Below are 15,149 nucleotides of genomic sequence, written 5' to 3'. Positions count from 1 at the left end.
CACAGCGAGGAGGCTTGTGCCCCTGACCTCAAAGTGCACAACGAGGAGGAGTGTGGCACTGACCTCAAAGCGCACTGCAAGGAGGCTTGTGCTACTGACCTCAAAGCACACTGCAATGGGGCTTGTGGCATTGGCTTCAAAGTTACCTGCAACGAACCTTGTGCCACTGACTTCAAACCACACTGCAAGGAGGCTTGTAGCACTGACCTCAAAGTTACCTGCGAGGAAGCTTGTGGCACTGACCTCAAAGTTACCCGCGAGGAGGCTTGTGGCACTGACCTCAAAGCACACTGCAAGGAAGCTTGTAGCACTGACCTCAAAATTACCCGCGAGGAGGCTTGTAGCACTGACCTCAAAGTTACCTGCGACGAGGCTTGTGGCACTGACCTCAAAGCACACTGCAAGGAGGCTTGTAGCACTGACCTCAAAGTTACCCACGAGGAGGCTTGTCGCTCTGACCTCAAAGTTACCCGCGAGGAGGCTTGTGGCACTGACCTCAAAGTTACCTGCGACGAGGCTTGTGGCACTGACCAAAAAAGCACACTGCAAGGAAGCTTGTAGCACTGACCTCAAAGTTACCTGCGACGAGGCTTGTGGCACTGACCTCAAAGTTACCTGCGACGAGGCTTGTGGCACTGACCTCAAAGCACACTGCAAGGAGGCTTGTGGCACTGACCTCAAAGCACACTGCAAGGAGGTTTGTGGCACTGACTTCAAAGTTACCCGCGAGGAGGCTTGTGGCACTGACCTCAAAGTTACCCGCGACGAGGCTTGTGGCACTGACCTAAAAGCACACTGCAAGGAGGCTGTGGCACTGACCTCAAAGTTACCTGCGACGAGGCTTGTGGCACTGACCTCAAAATTACCTGCGACGAGGCTTGTGGCACTGACCTCAAAGCACACTGCAAGGAGGCTTGTGGCACTGACCTCAAAGTTACCCGCGAGGAGGCTTGCAGCACTGACCTCAAAGTTACCTGTGACGAGACTTGTGGCACTGACCTCAAAGTTAACTACGACGAGGCTTGTGGCACTGACCTCAAAGTTACCTGCGACGAGGCTTGTGGCACTGACCTCAAAGTTACCTGTGACGAGACTTGTGGCACTGACCTCAAAGCACACTGCAAGGAGACTTGTGGCACTGACCTCAAAGTTACCCGGTAGGAGGCTTGTAGCACTGACCTCAAAGTTACCTGCGACAAGGCTTGTGGCACTGACCTCAAAGTTACCTGCGACAAGGCTTGTGGCACTGACCTCAAAGTTACCTGCGACGAGGCTTGTGGCACTGACCTCAAAGTTACCTGTGACGAGACTTGTGGCACTGACCAAAAAAGCACACTGCAAGGAGGCTTGTGGCACTGACCTCAAAGTTACCCACGAGGAAGCTTGTGGCTCTGATCTCAAAGTTACTCCGCGAGGAAGCTTGTAGCACTGACCTCAAAGTTACCTGTGACGAGGCTTGTGGCACTGACCTCAAAGTCCACAGCGAGGAGGAGTGTGGCACTGACCTCAAAGTGCACAACGAGGAGGAGTGTGGCACTGACCTCAAAGCACACTGCAAGGAAGCTTGTAGCACTGACCTCAAAATTACCCGCGAGGAGGCTTGTAGCACTGACCTCAAAGTTACCTGCGACGAGGCTTGTGGCACTGACCTCAAAGCACACTGCAAGGAGGCTTGTAGCACTGACCTCAAAGTTACCCACGAGGAGGCTTGTCGCTCTGACCTCAAAGTTACCCGCGAGGAGGCTTGTGGCACTGACCTCAAAGTTACCCGCGACGAGGCTTGTGGCACTGACCAAAAAAGCACACTGCAAGGAAGCTTGTAGCACTGACCTCAAAGTTACCTGCGACGAGGCTTGTGGCACTGACCTCAAAGTTACCTGCGACGAGGCTTGTGGCACTGACCTCAAAGCACACTGCAAGGAGGCTTGTGGCACTGACCTCAAAGCACACTGCAAGGAGGTTTGTGGCACTGACTTCAAAGTTACCCGCGAGGAGGCTTGTGGCACTGACCTCAAAGTTACCCGCGACGAGGCTTGTGGCACTGACCTAAAAGCACACTGCAAGGAGGCTGTGGCACTGACCTCAAAGTTACCTGCGACGAGGCTTGTGGCACTGACCTCAAAATTACCTGCGACGAGGCTTGTGGCACTGACCTCAAAGCACACTGCAAGGAGGCTTGTGGCACTGACCTCAAAGTTACCCGCGAGGAGGCTTGCAGCACTGACCTCAAAGTTACCTGTGACGAGACTTGTGGCACTGACCTCAAAGTTAACTACGACGAGGCTTGTGGCACTGACCTCAAAGTTACCTGCGACGAGGCTTGTGGCACTGACCTCAAAGTTACCTGTGACGAGACTTGTGGCACTGACCTCAAAGCACACTGCAAGGAGACTTGTGGCACTGACCTCAAAGTTACCCGGTAGGAGGCTTGTAGCACTGACCTCAAAGTTACCTGCGACGAGGCTTGTGGCACTGACCTCAAAGTTACCTGTGACGAGACTTGTGGCACTGACCAAAAAAGCACACTGCAAGGAGGCTTGTGGCACTGACCTCAAAGTTACCCACGAGGAAGCTTGTGGCTCTGATCTCAAAGTTACTCCGCGAGGAAGCTTGTAGCACTGACCTCAAAGTTACCTGTGACGAGGCTTGTGGCACTGACCTCAAAGTCCACAGCGAGGAGGAGTGTGGCACTGACCTCAAAGTGCACAATGAGGAGGAGTGTGGCACTGACCTCAAAGTTACCTGCAACGAGGCTTGTGGCACTGACCTCAAAGTTACCTGCGACGAGGCTTGTGGCACTGACCTCAAAGTTACCTGTGACGAGACTTGTGGCACTGACCAAAAAAGCACACTGCAAGGAGGCTTGTGGCACTGACCTCAAAGTTACCCACGAGGAAGCTTGTGGCTCTGATCTCAAAGTTACTCCGAGAGGAAGCTTGTAGCACTGACTTCAAAGTTAGCTGTGACGAGGCTTGTGGCACTGACCTCAAAGTCCACAGCGAGGAGGAGTGTGGCACTGACCTCAAAGTGCACAACGAGGAGGAGTGTGGCACTGACCTCAAAGTTACCTGCGACGAGGCTTGTGGCACTGACCTCAAAGTTACCTGCGACGAGGCTTGTGGCACTGACCTCAAAGTTACCTGTGACGAGACTTGTGGCACTGACCAAAAAAGCACACTGCAAGGAGGCTTGTGGCACTGACCTCAAAGTTACCCACGAGGAAGCTTGTGGCTCTGATCTCAAAGTTACCTGTGACGAGGCTTGTGGCACTGACCTCAAAGTGCACAGCGAGGAGGAGTGTGGCACTGACCTCAAAGTGCACAACGAGGAGGAGTGTGGCACTGACTTCAAAGTTACCCGCGAGGAGGCCTGTGGCACTGACCTCAAAGCGCTCTCTGAACACTATTCCTAGCCCCTGGCGGGGATGTTCATTTGTGAGTGTATGGGGGTGTGCGGGGGTGTTGGCCTGCATCTACAGTTGTGTTCACCTTTTCCAGTTGCAAGTGAGAGTCCCGGGTTAGTCCAGTCTCAGGGCGCGTGCATTCGACGTGCACAGGCAGGTGGCCGCTCTCTGAGCCCTGCAGCAAAGGGGGAAGTGAGATGCCACAGAGATAAGAGGGATATCTCACAACACTTCCTCGGCGGGCTCCTCTCTCCATCTGCACAGGGCTCTGCCTAGATGTGCGGAGAGCAGAAGCAACGCGAGGCTTCACAAGACTCGGGGGCCACAACGTGACCCCTGAAAAGCAGCCTCTCACCTGATCACCGCCCAGAGCTGCCCCCCCCCTCTCTAACCGTGGCTCTCCAGTCTGTCCAGCATCTGCACTCTCCTTACCGGGGACCTCCCCCCCATGTCCATCAGCTGTACACTTGACCCACCATGAGCTTTTCCAGTCCACTGGTGGAGTTCCAGTTGGCCACCGACAAATGGGTTGGGCTGGAGATAGTTTTCGAAGTATGTACTTGTAGAGTGGACGTCAGTCTATTCCAGTTGCATCCTGTAGCTGGTTATTGGTGCAATTTCAGTTGCTGTTTATTTCACTAGAGGACTCTCACTTTTTTATCTGCTGAACATTCAATGCTTAAGGCACAAAGCACCTAAGATTAGAAATGCATAAGGTAAAAACCACCTGAAACTGGTCAACTGGCACTTCCCCTAAGGAAGATTGAAAGGAAAGTGAAATTCTTGTTGTCAGCCTACTCTGTGGCCATAAGAGTGAAGAATCTGTCCCTGTGCCCACTGTAAATTCTGCAGTGGCTGCTGGAGAGCTGCCCTGGGCCAAGAAAAGGTTCTACCTCTGGCAGGAGTGAAGGCTCGGCTAGCGCTCAGAGGCATGTCACAGCTCCGACTGAGTAGCCATACACTTCTTCAGCCTCATGAACTCACTCCATCTACTCACAGTCGGAAACAGGGCCTTACTTAAAATGGCCGCCTCTCCTAGGAAGCGCCTAACCTGCAGTAACCCCTTCTTACTTGGAAGACAGGTTCATCTGAAGCAGTGCTTAATTTGTAGGAAAATAGGTGCCAGGGCCCTCATCTTGAGGCCACGGCAGCTCGCATCCTCCATAGCTCCTGCCAGCGCTGCCCGTGACAGCGCAACTAGCAGCCTTCACACTCCTGCCAGTGTGACAATTCAGACTTTTCCAGGCCCCCAAGCTATAAGAGTGGCATTGGCAGCGGATACTAGGATCTTTTAATGTATATTACATTTATAAGCAACTGCTGTTGTGTTCATTTCTAAATCAGACCGTGTTAGAAACGGGGTCTCTAGTTGGCAGTGGTTTGCACCCTGTACAAATAGGGACCCTCACTCTAGTCAGGGTAAGGGAGTCACATAGCTAAGATAACCCCTGTTCACCCCTTGGTAGCCTGGGACAAGCAGTCAGGCTTATCTCAGAGGCATTATGTAACGTATTTGTACACACACACAGTAACACAGTGAAAACACCACAAAAGTACTCCACATCAGTTTAGAAAAATAGCCAATATTTTGTCTGAGTAAAACAAGACCAAAACGACAAAAATCCAACATGCACAATTAAAGATACAAATTTTCAAAGATTAAATCTTAGTATAGCGCTTAGAAACACAACAGCTCCAACTGGGGCTATCCCAGTGTCTTGATGGAGTCCCTTCCAAAAGTCCAACGCCACTTGCGAGGGGGTGTAGGCTGCTCATGTAGTCCCACAGACCCGGGTACAGTACCTTAGAAAATGATGAGGAAACAAAGACTTTGCAAGGAGTCAGGGTGGTGAGGCGTTGCTGGAACCGGTGTGGCGTTAGTTCTTTACTGCTACCGGGGATGCGAGGCATTAGTTCCTTACTGCTAGGCAGGGGAGGTGTGGCGTTGGGTCCTTACAATTGCAGGGAAGGTGATGTGGCCTTGATTGCGAGGCGTCAGTTCCTTACGACAAGGTGGGGTTGATGAATCCAGCAGGTCAAGATGTGAGGCATCAACTTTGCAGTGTCATAGTCACACCACGGGGTCACAGGTGCTGTGGCTGAGTCGGGTGTCATGGACGTCGGTGACAAGGCACTCAGGACTCACGCTGTGGTGCTACTTTGGAGGCGCTGTGGTGACATCTGGCCTGCGGTTCACTCAGCGAGGAACACAGCTCCGGTGTAGGCAGTGACACAGAGTCAGAGAGCGGCACTGTTCCTGAAGTTGTTCTGGACGTTGATGCACTAGTTTCTTCCTTGGTACACCAGAACTCACTCCCAAGGGCCCAGAAACTGGATTTGGCACCATTTGGCAAGTCAAGACTCTCAGCAAGTGAGCCGAGGCCCTAGCAGGTGAAGTTTTTGATGGTCCTGAGACTACTTAACAGGAGGCAAGCTCAGTTCAATCCCTTAGAGAACCTTGGAAAGCAGGAAGTAGAAAGCCAAGTCCAGTCCGTTCACTCCCAGGACAGAAACAGCAAGCAGCAGGCAAGCACAGCAAAGCAACAAGCAGAGTGAAAGTCCCTCCCTCCCACAGCATCCAGTTCTTCTTCCTGGCAGAATGTCCTCAGTACAGAAGGATTCCAACTATGTGGTGCAAGAGGTCCAGTACTTATACCCATTTCCGTCTTTGAAGTTGGCAAACTTCAAAGAAAAGTTTTTGTAGTGCACAAGACCCTGCCTTTCCCTGCCCTGGCACTAGACACACTCCAGGGGTTTGGAGACTGCTTTGTGTGAGGACAGGCACAGCCCTATTCAGGTGCAAGTGTCAGCTCCTCCCCTTACTCTAGCTCAGGAAGACCCATCAGCCTGGTGATTCGCCAGCAGGATATGAAGGGCACACCTCAACTCCCTTTGTGTGACTGTCTAGAGTGATTACATAAACAGCCCAATTGTCATCCTGACCAAGACGTGTATTCAGCAAACAGGCAGAGGCACAAAATGGTTAAGCAAGGAAATGCCCACTTTCTAAAAGTGGTATTTTCAAACTTACAATTAAAAAAATAACTTCACCAAAAGTTGTATTTTTAAATTGCGAGTTAAGAGACCACAAACTCCAGATCTCTATCTGCTCCCAATGGGAAATTACACTTAAAAGATATTTGAAGGCAATCCCCATGTTGATCTATGGGAGAGATAGGCGTTGCAATAGTGAAAAACAAAATTAACACGCCATTACATGTCCTATCTTTTAAATACCCTGTACCCTGTCCATGGGGCTACCTTGGGCCTACCTTAGGGATAACTTACAGGTAATAAAAGGGAAGGTTTGGGCCTGGCAGTTGGGTGCACTAGCCAGGTCGAAAACTGCACTCACAAACACTGCAGTGGCGGGTCTGAGGCATGTTTACAGGGCAACCCATGTGGGTGGCACAATCAATGCTGCAGACCCATTAGTAGCATTTGATTTACAGGCCCTGGGCACACATAGTGCACTTTACTGGGGGCTTACTAGTAAATCAAATATGCCAATCAGTGATAAACCAATCACCAGTACAATTTACACAGGAAGCACTTGCATTTTAGCACTGGTCAGCAGTGGTGAAGTGCCCAGAGTCCTAAATCCAGTAAAATACGAAAATGCAGCACGCAGCCAAAAACAGGAGGTCAGAGGCAACAAGTTTGGGGATAACCCTGCAAAAAGGGCCATTTCCAATACACAGAATATGCATCATGTTCAGACTGTCATAAGTGCCAGTGTTGACAACTAAGTGCTGGTGCCAAGCACCAGAAACCACTGGCTCAAATTAAGTAGTGATTTGAAGGTGTGTCACCTTCCACAAGAGCCAAGAGCATCCTATGGGACTGGACAACGGGCAGGCATGAAATGTGAAGTGTGGTCCGATCCTTTACTCTGATGCTGCCCACATCTGACTCTGGTTGATTCTCTACCATCTTCCCTGCGCCCTTTTCTAGCCAACTGAACCCTCAAACCACCATCTGCTCAGGAGCCATCTGGACCCTCTGGCTTCTTGCCTACCCACATCTGCTCGCTGCTCCCAAGAAGCAAGTACCCATGTGCCCTCCTCTCAGCCAGTGGCGTAACAAAACTGGAGGGGGCCCCTGGCACGGAACAAGGAGATGTCCCCCCTCTGGACTCACTCAGTCCAGGTGCTGCACTGAGGGGGTCCCCTGGAGCTCGGGCCCCCTCCCCCACCTCCGCAGAGGCTGTGGGGGCCTTTGTTATGCCATTGCTCCCAGCATTCCTTTGCCTCTGCCAGACCTTGATTCTGTGCATCCACCCAGTGGAGATACCAAACATTTATTTATTTATTTTATTTATAAAGCGCTCACATCATCCCCAGAGGAACATCCCGGCGCTAGAACCAAACAAGGAAACACTGCAGATAGATGCCAATAAAAAGGATACCGCCAGGTTTCAAAGGGCTTACGATTTTGTTGGACTTGTGTGAAGATAAACACAAATTAAAAAGAAGAATAAAAAATGGTTGCCTGTAAAACATTTTAGAGGGCCTTCCATTCCCCTCATTGGGGACGGGGTGCTCACCCTTTTTTTGCAGGTTTATGTTTATGTAAAGTTATGCAAACTTGACCTGAAGGGATCGGATCACTTTACCTGAGCACCAGTTACATTACAGAAGGACATATTCATTTTTGTCAGGCATGGAGGAGGGGGAATAAGTGATGTGCCTGGAATCACAGGATGTTGAGCCGACGCCGAGACTCGAACCTGGTCCCCTAGCTCCAAAGTCGTCAGCGCTGGCCCTTTATGCCACACCATCTCCCCAAAGTCAAAGAGCTCGTCGCATTTGTGTCCCCCCCTCCCCAGTGGCGCAACCACCGCACTTTACCGCTTTTGGCAGGAGTAAATCTCTGTGTTAAAGGTGAGCAGAGAAAATCTTTGTATCCACAGACTCATGAGCCTGTGGGTGGGCTCGAACCTTCCAGATGGTAACTGCCCACTGCAAGCCATCCAGCAGGTTTACCCCGAAGTAATATTTCTTCATGCTGCGGTAATATTAAAACGGAGAAAATGTATTTAGGCCTGCAAATGCACCTTTTACAGTTAATTGTGAAAGGCCCAAAACGACGTGCTCTGAATCACACAGTTGATTTGGTCGAGCTCGAGGCCGGAGAGACGCAGACCTGAGTTTGTTACAGCTCCAATCTTAAAATGCCTCAAAACTTTATAAGTACAAACTGTCAGCCGCTAGAACGCTAAAAGCCTGTTCGGAGGCACACGTGTGAGGTAGAGATTAAGCACACTGGAGCCTTATCGAGGACAACTTTAAGATAACAATTTATCTGAAAAGAGACTTCGCTTATCAGGAACGCCCCAAAGGCGCTCAGGTCCGAGCAGGGTGTCCCCGGCCACAGAGCCCTCGCCGTATCGGAGGACGTCTGACCCGGGCCGGCCTTATCCCGGACGGGCAGGGGCGTCCGCAGCCCCCTCAGGTGAGACAGCCCCAAACTGACAGGAAGGTGGAGACCGGGCGGGCGGAGGGTCCTGGACTTGGACTGGGGGGGCCTGGGCGGAATGCTTAATTCTGTTGCGTTGGTGGCCCCGAAGGCAACTCCCACTGCGCCACAGAAAGGGGGGTGGCAGTCGTGGAGGAAACTGGCGAAGCTGAGGACCACAAACGTGGACGTGGCCCTGAGAGGCCTTGCACCGGCTCCATGTTACTTTGGCTGTAAATTTCGAGAGGAGGGTGCTTCGGATTTGAGGGGTGAAAAGATGTGTTGAAAAATTCGGGGTGTATTTGCAAGCCCCGTGGCGCAGGGCAACGCAGCCAGTGACCTAGCTGCGCCGCCCGGCCCCGCAGGGAAAGGGCAGAAATGCGCAATATTTGCAAGATACGGTGCATTTCTCTCGTTCCCCCCTCCAGCTGCGCACAAGTGCACCATGGTGCAAGGGTGTCTGCGTTGTCAGCAGGATTGTTTTTCTGCAGGAAGGGGCACCTTCCTGCACACAAACAATCCAGAGAGGCGTTTTCCTCTTTCTAAGTGTCCTGCAGAATGCTAAAATATCCACTTGTGGCGCCTGCCCTGGGGAGGCGTACAGTTTTGACGCATTCCCAGGTTTACAGATTCATGTAAATCTGTTAATGCATCCAAATCCATGGGTGTTGTATGGGAACACGCACCATACTGCCCATGGTACGCCCCCCGAGCGCAGAATAAGGCAGCGCAGTGACTTGCGCTCAATTGTCTTACTTCATATCTATGAGGCCATGAAAAGCCTTCCGTTGCCTTGTAGATATGGGTCTGTACAATGTGCCACCGAAGCGTCAAAAAAAGTGACGCACCAGCTGCGCACAGGGTTGTAAATATGGCCCTGAGCGTGTTCCAAGGATGCCAACGCACATAACAGCCAAATCTTTAAATTGTGCCAGTGCCAAGTGTTTGAAGGGATTGGTGAACCTCAGTAGTGCGTGCAGTGACAGAGGAGCAAGAGGGAAACTCTTTTAGAGACATTTAAAGCTCACAAGGGCAGACAAGATGAAGGATCTGCATGAACAATCATCAGAATGCGGGCAAGGACTTCTACTCTGGGGCTGTGCTTAATTTGAGCCGGTGGTTTCAGGTGCTCGGCCCTGGCACTTAATTGTCAAAACCGGCACTTATGCAGCAGCCACATGGTAGCACTGTTTGTGTAATTTAAAGATGAACAAAACAACAGTTGTTTATTAATTAAATGTACATTAAAAGCAGCTAGTACCTCCCGCCCAAGCCTTTCCTATGGCTTTGGAGGCCTCGAACAGTCTGAATGACCACACTTCTAGCACTGTGATGCTTATTGGCTTTGGCAATGGGTGGTGCAGCCTGCAGTAGCCTCGTGACGAGGGCCCTGGAACCTATTTTTATTAATTTAAGCTCTGCTTGGAGTCTTGGAGAGGAAGCAGAGGGGGAGGCAAGGCAGAGGAAACGCACACCGCTGAGGATAGTGGAAGATCAGCCTGAGAAATCTCCTGAGAACGCACAAGTGCTCACGTCTCTGGAGGTTCAACAAGAGAGCGAGGCAGGAGAGACATGCTGGAGGCCAACCAATCATAGTCCGGTCCAGAGCAGGGACCGTGCTGCAGACAGGGTACAGTTCTGAGGGGTCGTGAGTCAAGGCTTGTTAGGGAAAGTTCAGGGGTATCATAAACAAGTTCAAGAAAAGATTGATAAATTTAACAAAAAGTAACAAAAATAGGATCCATAATCAGGATTGTATGTCACAATATCATTGAAAAATGTGTATCATAAATAATGTGTCCTAAATATCGTTTACCAAAATATTGTCCCACTGTGTTTAGGTGGTATAGTAACAATTCCAATCAGACAATGTTTTTGTAAACGTGTGTATGTTCAAGGGGTGTTACTGAGCTCTACAAAGAGAAGACTAAACGAAATATAAATATGAAGTAGACAATTTACCAAATCATCTATAAAAAGGAGAAGGAATTAATTGCATGATACTATAATGGAAGGAAAGTGGTGTCTGTACGACCTCTAAATACTGGAGAGTAAATTTATGTAAAACATCTTCAAGTTGAACTGTAGACGAGAAGAGCCATTGAGGAAAGAGGGGATAGAGTCTAGGTGTGCAAGCTGAGGATGAAGGGCAGTCCATGATAGGACTATATGACAGCCTGGAGGTCACAGTATAATATCAGTGGGGTGGAAGGTGACATGGAAATGTCTCAGAAAGAAGAGGTTACAGCTCCTTTTTTAAATGTCACTAGGCAGGAGATGGTACGAAGGGCAGAAAGTATGGAGAGGGACTACAGGAGAAAGATTGGGATTTATTTTTGTCTCTTTTGGAGGAAAACGGCTTGAGAAGCAGTGAGCTGGAACTGGTCAGGAAACTTTGGCCACCAGATTTCCGCAGAGTAACTGGAGATCACAGTATGCATTGGTTTGTGAGCGATAAAAGCGAGCTTGAATTGAGAGATACATCAATGTGAAGCCATTTGTTTGACAGGGCCACTAGAGAAATATGGTGGAACTTTTTGCTTCCCGAAAGAAATCAGGCACCTGCTTTCAGTACTAATCTAAGTTCTGACAGGTGGCCTTCAGGTAATCCTGGAAGGAGTGAGCTGCAGTAATCTACCGCGGACAAAACGAGGGCTTGGACAGTGGTCCTGAGATCCTCTTCAGGGATAACCTGACTGATAACCCCTGCGTTGTCTGAGATGGAAGTGTGCACTTTGAGTCTTTGTGTTGACATGTCTCTGTTGGTTCAGCCTGATATCAAGAGCTACTCCAGTAATTTGGCATTTTCAAAAATTATATGGTAACAGTGCAAAGGTTTAAATAAATCTATCCACACTTCTACTGATAAGTTAGGTATCTAGGCAGTATTAAAAGAAGTTGTAGGTTTTAGGGTGGTTATAGTTTTTTGGGATGGTAAGGGCATTTTTAGATTTTAGGGTGGGTATATGTTTTAGTATGGAATAAGCATTTGTAGGGTTTGGGGTAGGTATGGCATTCGGGGTGGTAAGGGGCATTTATATAAATATACATATAGATAACAATATATATACATACATGCACCCAAAAATATATAAACATACATACACACACACACACACACACATATATATATATATATATATATATATATATATATATATATATATATATATATATATAATTAGGTGCCAATCCCACTATCGAATATCAGGCTATCTATTGGGAGATGTTGGATACATGGCGTACAAATGGCCTCATTGATCAAAATGAGTATCTCTACTTAAAAGTTGAGTTCCCTAAAATCCCATGCATTTACTTCTTACCCAAAATTCACAAAAATAAGAAAAATCCCCCAGGTCGACCAATTGTGAGTATGAACTCCTCCCTCCTAGAGAACACCTTGCGTTATTTGGATCTTTTTCTATGTACCTATGTAACTGAATTACCTTCATATTTGCGGGACACAAATGACTTCTTATCTAAAATACACAATATTCCCTGGCAATCCTGTTTTTTATTGGTTACTATGGATGTAACTTCTCTCTATACTTCCATTATGCATGAGTATGGCATTCAAGCTTGTAGACACTTCCTAGGTACCCGCAAAATAGAATTTTTCCAACATACTAATATGCTTCTGACCATGCTGAGATTTTGCCTTACACATAATGTCTTCCTATTTGATATTGAATATTATCTTCAGAAACAGGGGACAGCTATGGGAGCTTCTTTTTCCCCCACTTACGCAAACCTGTACATGGGGTGGTGGGAAAAGGAAATAGCCTGGTTAGATTCTAATACGGATCATATGGAACGAGTTGTTCTGTGGGTCAGATACATTGATGACCTTTTTCTCATTTGGGATGGTGATGAACATTCCTTGGTACAATATGTTAATATACTTAACAATAATGAGTTTAACATTCATCTGGATTTAAAATATAGCACTTATACCATTGAATTCTTGGATGTTCAGGTAACTGCCCATAATGAGACTTTGCAGACGACTATATTTCGTAAACCAACTGCATGCAATTCCATTCTGCATGGGAATAGTGCTCATCCAAAAGCTCTAAAATGGAGCATTCCCTATAGTCAATTATTGCGGGCTCGTAGAATTTGCTCTGACAATGAATGCTTTAATATTGAAATTGCCACTATGATTTCAAGATTTCTAAATAGAGGCTATCCTTGGAAGATCCTAAATGATGCCCATCTTAGAGTATTGAATATGTCTAGAGAAAAATTACTCTTTAAATCGGGAGGCACAGAGGATATCTCCCAAGGTAATAGATCTCCTCCGAGGTTGTTTTTTGAATTCAATCTACAACACTCTGAATTGAATAACATTATACGTAAAAACTGGCATGTTCTGTGACATGACTCATGTATTAAAGAGATTGTGGGTTTACATCCTCAGATTACATATCGCAAAACCCGGTCATTAGGAGATCTACTCACTAGGAGTCTATTTTGTCCCAAGGTCAATCGATCCTGGTTATCTAAGAAAAGTTTGGGCTTTTGGAAATGTCGTCATTGTAAATCTTGCAAATATGCGTACAACACTCATTCATATATTACATTTGAGGGCAGGGTCTGCGAAATAACTGATTGCATAACCTGTGACACTGAGTATGTTGTATATGTGATAGAATGTGGCTGCCACAAAAAATATGTGGGCAGCACCATCCTTAAATTAAAAGTGAGGTTCTTACAACATCTAAGAGCAATCAAAAATCAGGATCGATCAGATCCTTTAGCCAAACATTTCTGGGAAGTCCATGAAGGTAATTGTAGTTCTTTGACTTTTTATGGGATAAAAACCATTGCTGTTAATCCCCGAGGTGGGAATAGAACTGCAGCGTTAAGACAAATGGAATCCAAAATGATCTTATCATTGGGTTCCGAAAATCCGTGAGGACATAATCTAGATGCGGAACGTTATGTGCATTTGTGAGAATTTCAATCTCATCTAGTTTGATTCATGTGTAATGGATTCTCTGTAGAGAGTGCTTGCCATAGACACTGTAAGTGAGATTTGACAATCAGACCGTGAGTAGTATAACCTGAGTATAGAACATAGTTTGTTTTTTAAATGTTTTAATTGCTTCTTTGCACATCTATATCAGCACTTTGTATATCATTAGTATCAAATCCTAATTAGCACTTTAGGGCGATTGTTAGGCGGTCTGGTTTTTGTCTATATATTTATTCTAAATTGGTCTTTTATTCCATATACAGGGACCATCTGATGGATCTATATGATCAATATTAGAATATGATGTTCTTTATTATTACTAGATGAACATTCAGCATGGATACAGTTTTTATCTGGAATCAATTGATTTTCAATGATTATATATTCTATATATGAATTTGATATCACTGTTGAGATGAATTGGGAAATTCAATTTTTGCACTATTGATGAGGATATTAATATTTATTAATCTATATACAAATACTTCATATGTATGTGTTGAAATGATTTATAATATTTATCTGAGAACGTATCTTTTCTATTGATGAAGGTATTAATATTTATTAATTTGTGTATAAATATTCCTTATATATGTGTTGAAAACTATTTATAATATCTATTTGAGAATATATTTTCCCTATTTATGAGAAGGATCTATGTTGAAATTAATAGTCTCTAGAATAGGGTGATATACTGTGCCATGGTAGACATACAAAATCGCTACAACATGATCCTGATTTGGTTATATGGATGTTATTTAGTAGTTTAGATTGAAGATAACCACGTTACAATATGGCCGCCATGATCTCTAACATCGCATTGATGTCGCTGAAACCAAAGAAGGACTATAAGAATTAAATAGGTGTTTGTAAAAATGTCAGCCAATGTCCAGTTGAAGGCGTTTGCCGAAATGCGTTGACATTTGGCCGGGACAGCGTGTGTTTGTTGTTTTTTGGCATTATTTCTATTACTATTACATTTTTTGATAGATTTTTTGAGCTTCATATATTTAGATTTGCCTTTATGAATTTTTTCTCCAATAAAAAGAGTCGACGATTTTTACAAAAACTAATTTTGAATTGTTTCACTATATACTTTTCATGATCTCCTGGATATTGTGCAGCCATTCGGTGTTGAAAAACGTCGCACCGCTTTTTGAAATATATATATATATATATATATATATACTGGAAGATGCAGGATCACAAGAAAACAACAGCCAGTAAGGGCAAAAATCTGGATCCCAAAGGATACAAAGAGCCACAAGAAAATGTAATATCCAAGAAAGAAGTGACTCAAACAGATGATCT

The 15,149-nt window shown here is 46.5% G+C and overlaps 1 protein-coding gene and 1 long non-coding RNA gene across 2 annotated transcripts in view; one reads left to right on the top strand and one right to left on the bottom strand.

Annotated features, from left to right (window-relative positions):
* The window catches only part of GATA1 (GATA binding protein 1), a 104,219-nt gene that overhangs the window by 57,663 nt on the left and 31,407 nt on the right, over window positions 1-15,149 (bottom strand). The gene's annotated exons all lie outside the window — the stretch shown is intronic.
* LOC138261009 (uncharacterized) overlaps window positions 8,755-15,149 on the top strand; it is a 103,124-nt gene continuing 96,729 nt past the window's right edge. Inside the window, exon 1 of the long non-coding RNA XR_011199040.1 lies at window positions 8,755-8,857. This is a non-coding gene — a long non-coding RNA (uncharacterized lncRNA). The remainder of the gene's footprint in view (window positions 8,858-15,149) is intronic.

Source organism: Pleurodeles waltl, chromosome 10 (assembly GCF_031143425.1).
Source record: "Pleurodeles waltl isolate 20211129_DDA chromosome 10, aPleWal1.hap1.20221129, whole genome shotgun sequence".
Lineage (NCBI taxonomy): Eukaryota > Metazoa > Chordata > Amphibia > Caudata > Salamandridae > Pleurodeles > Pleurodeles waltl.
The sequence above is the reverse complement of the archived record's forward strand: the minus strand, read 5'-3'. Positions and strand labels throughout refer to the sequence as shown.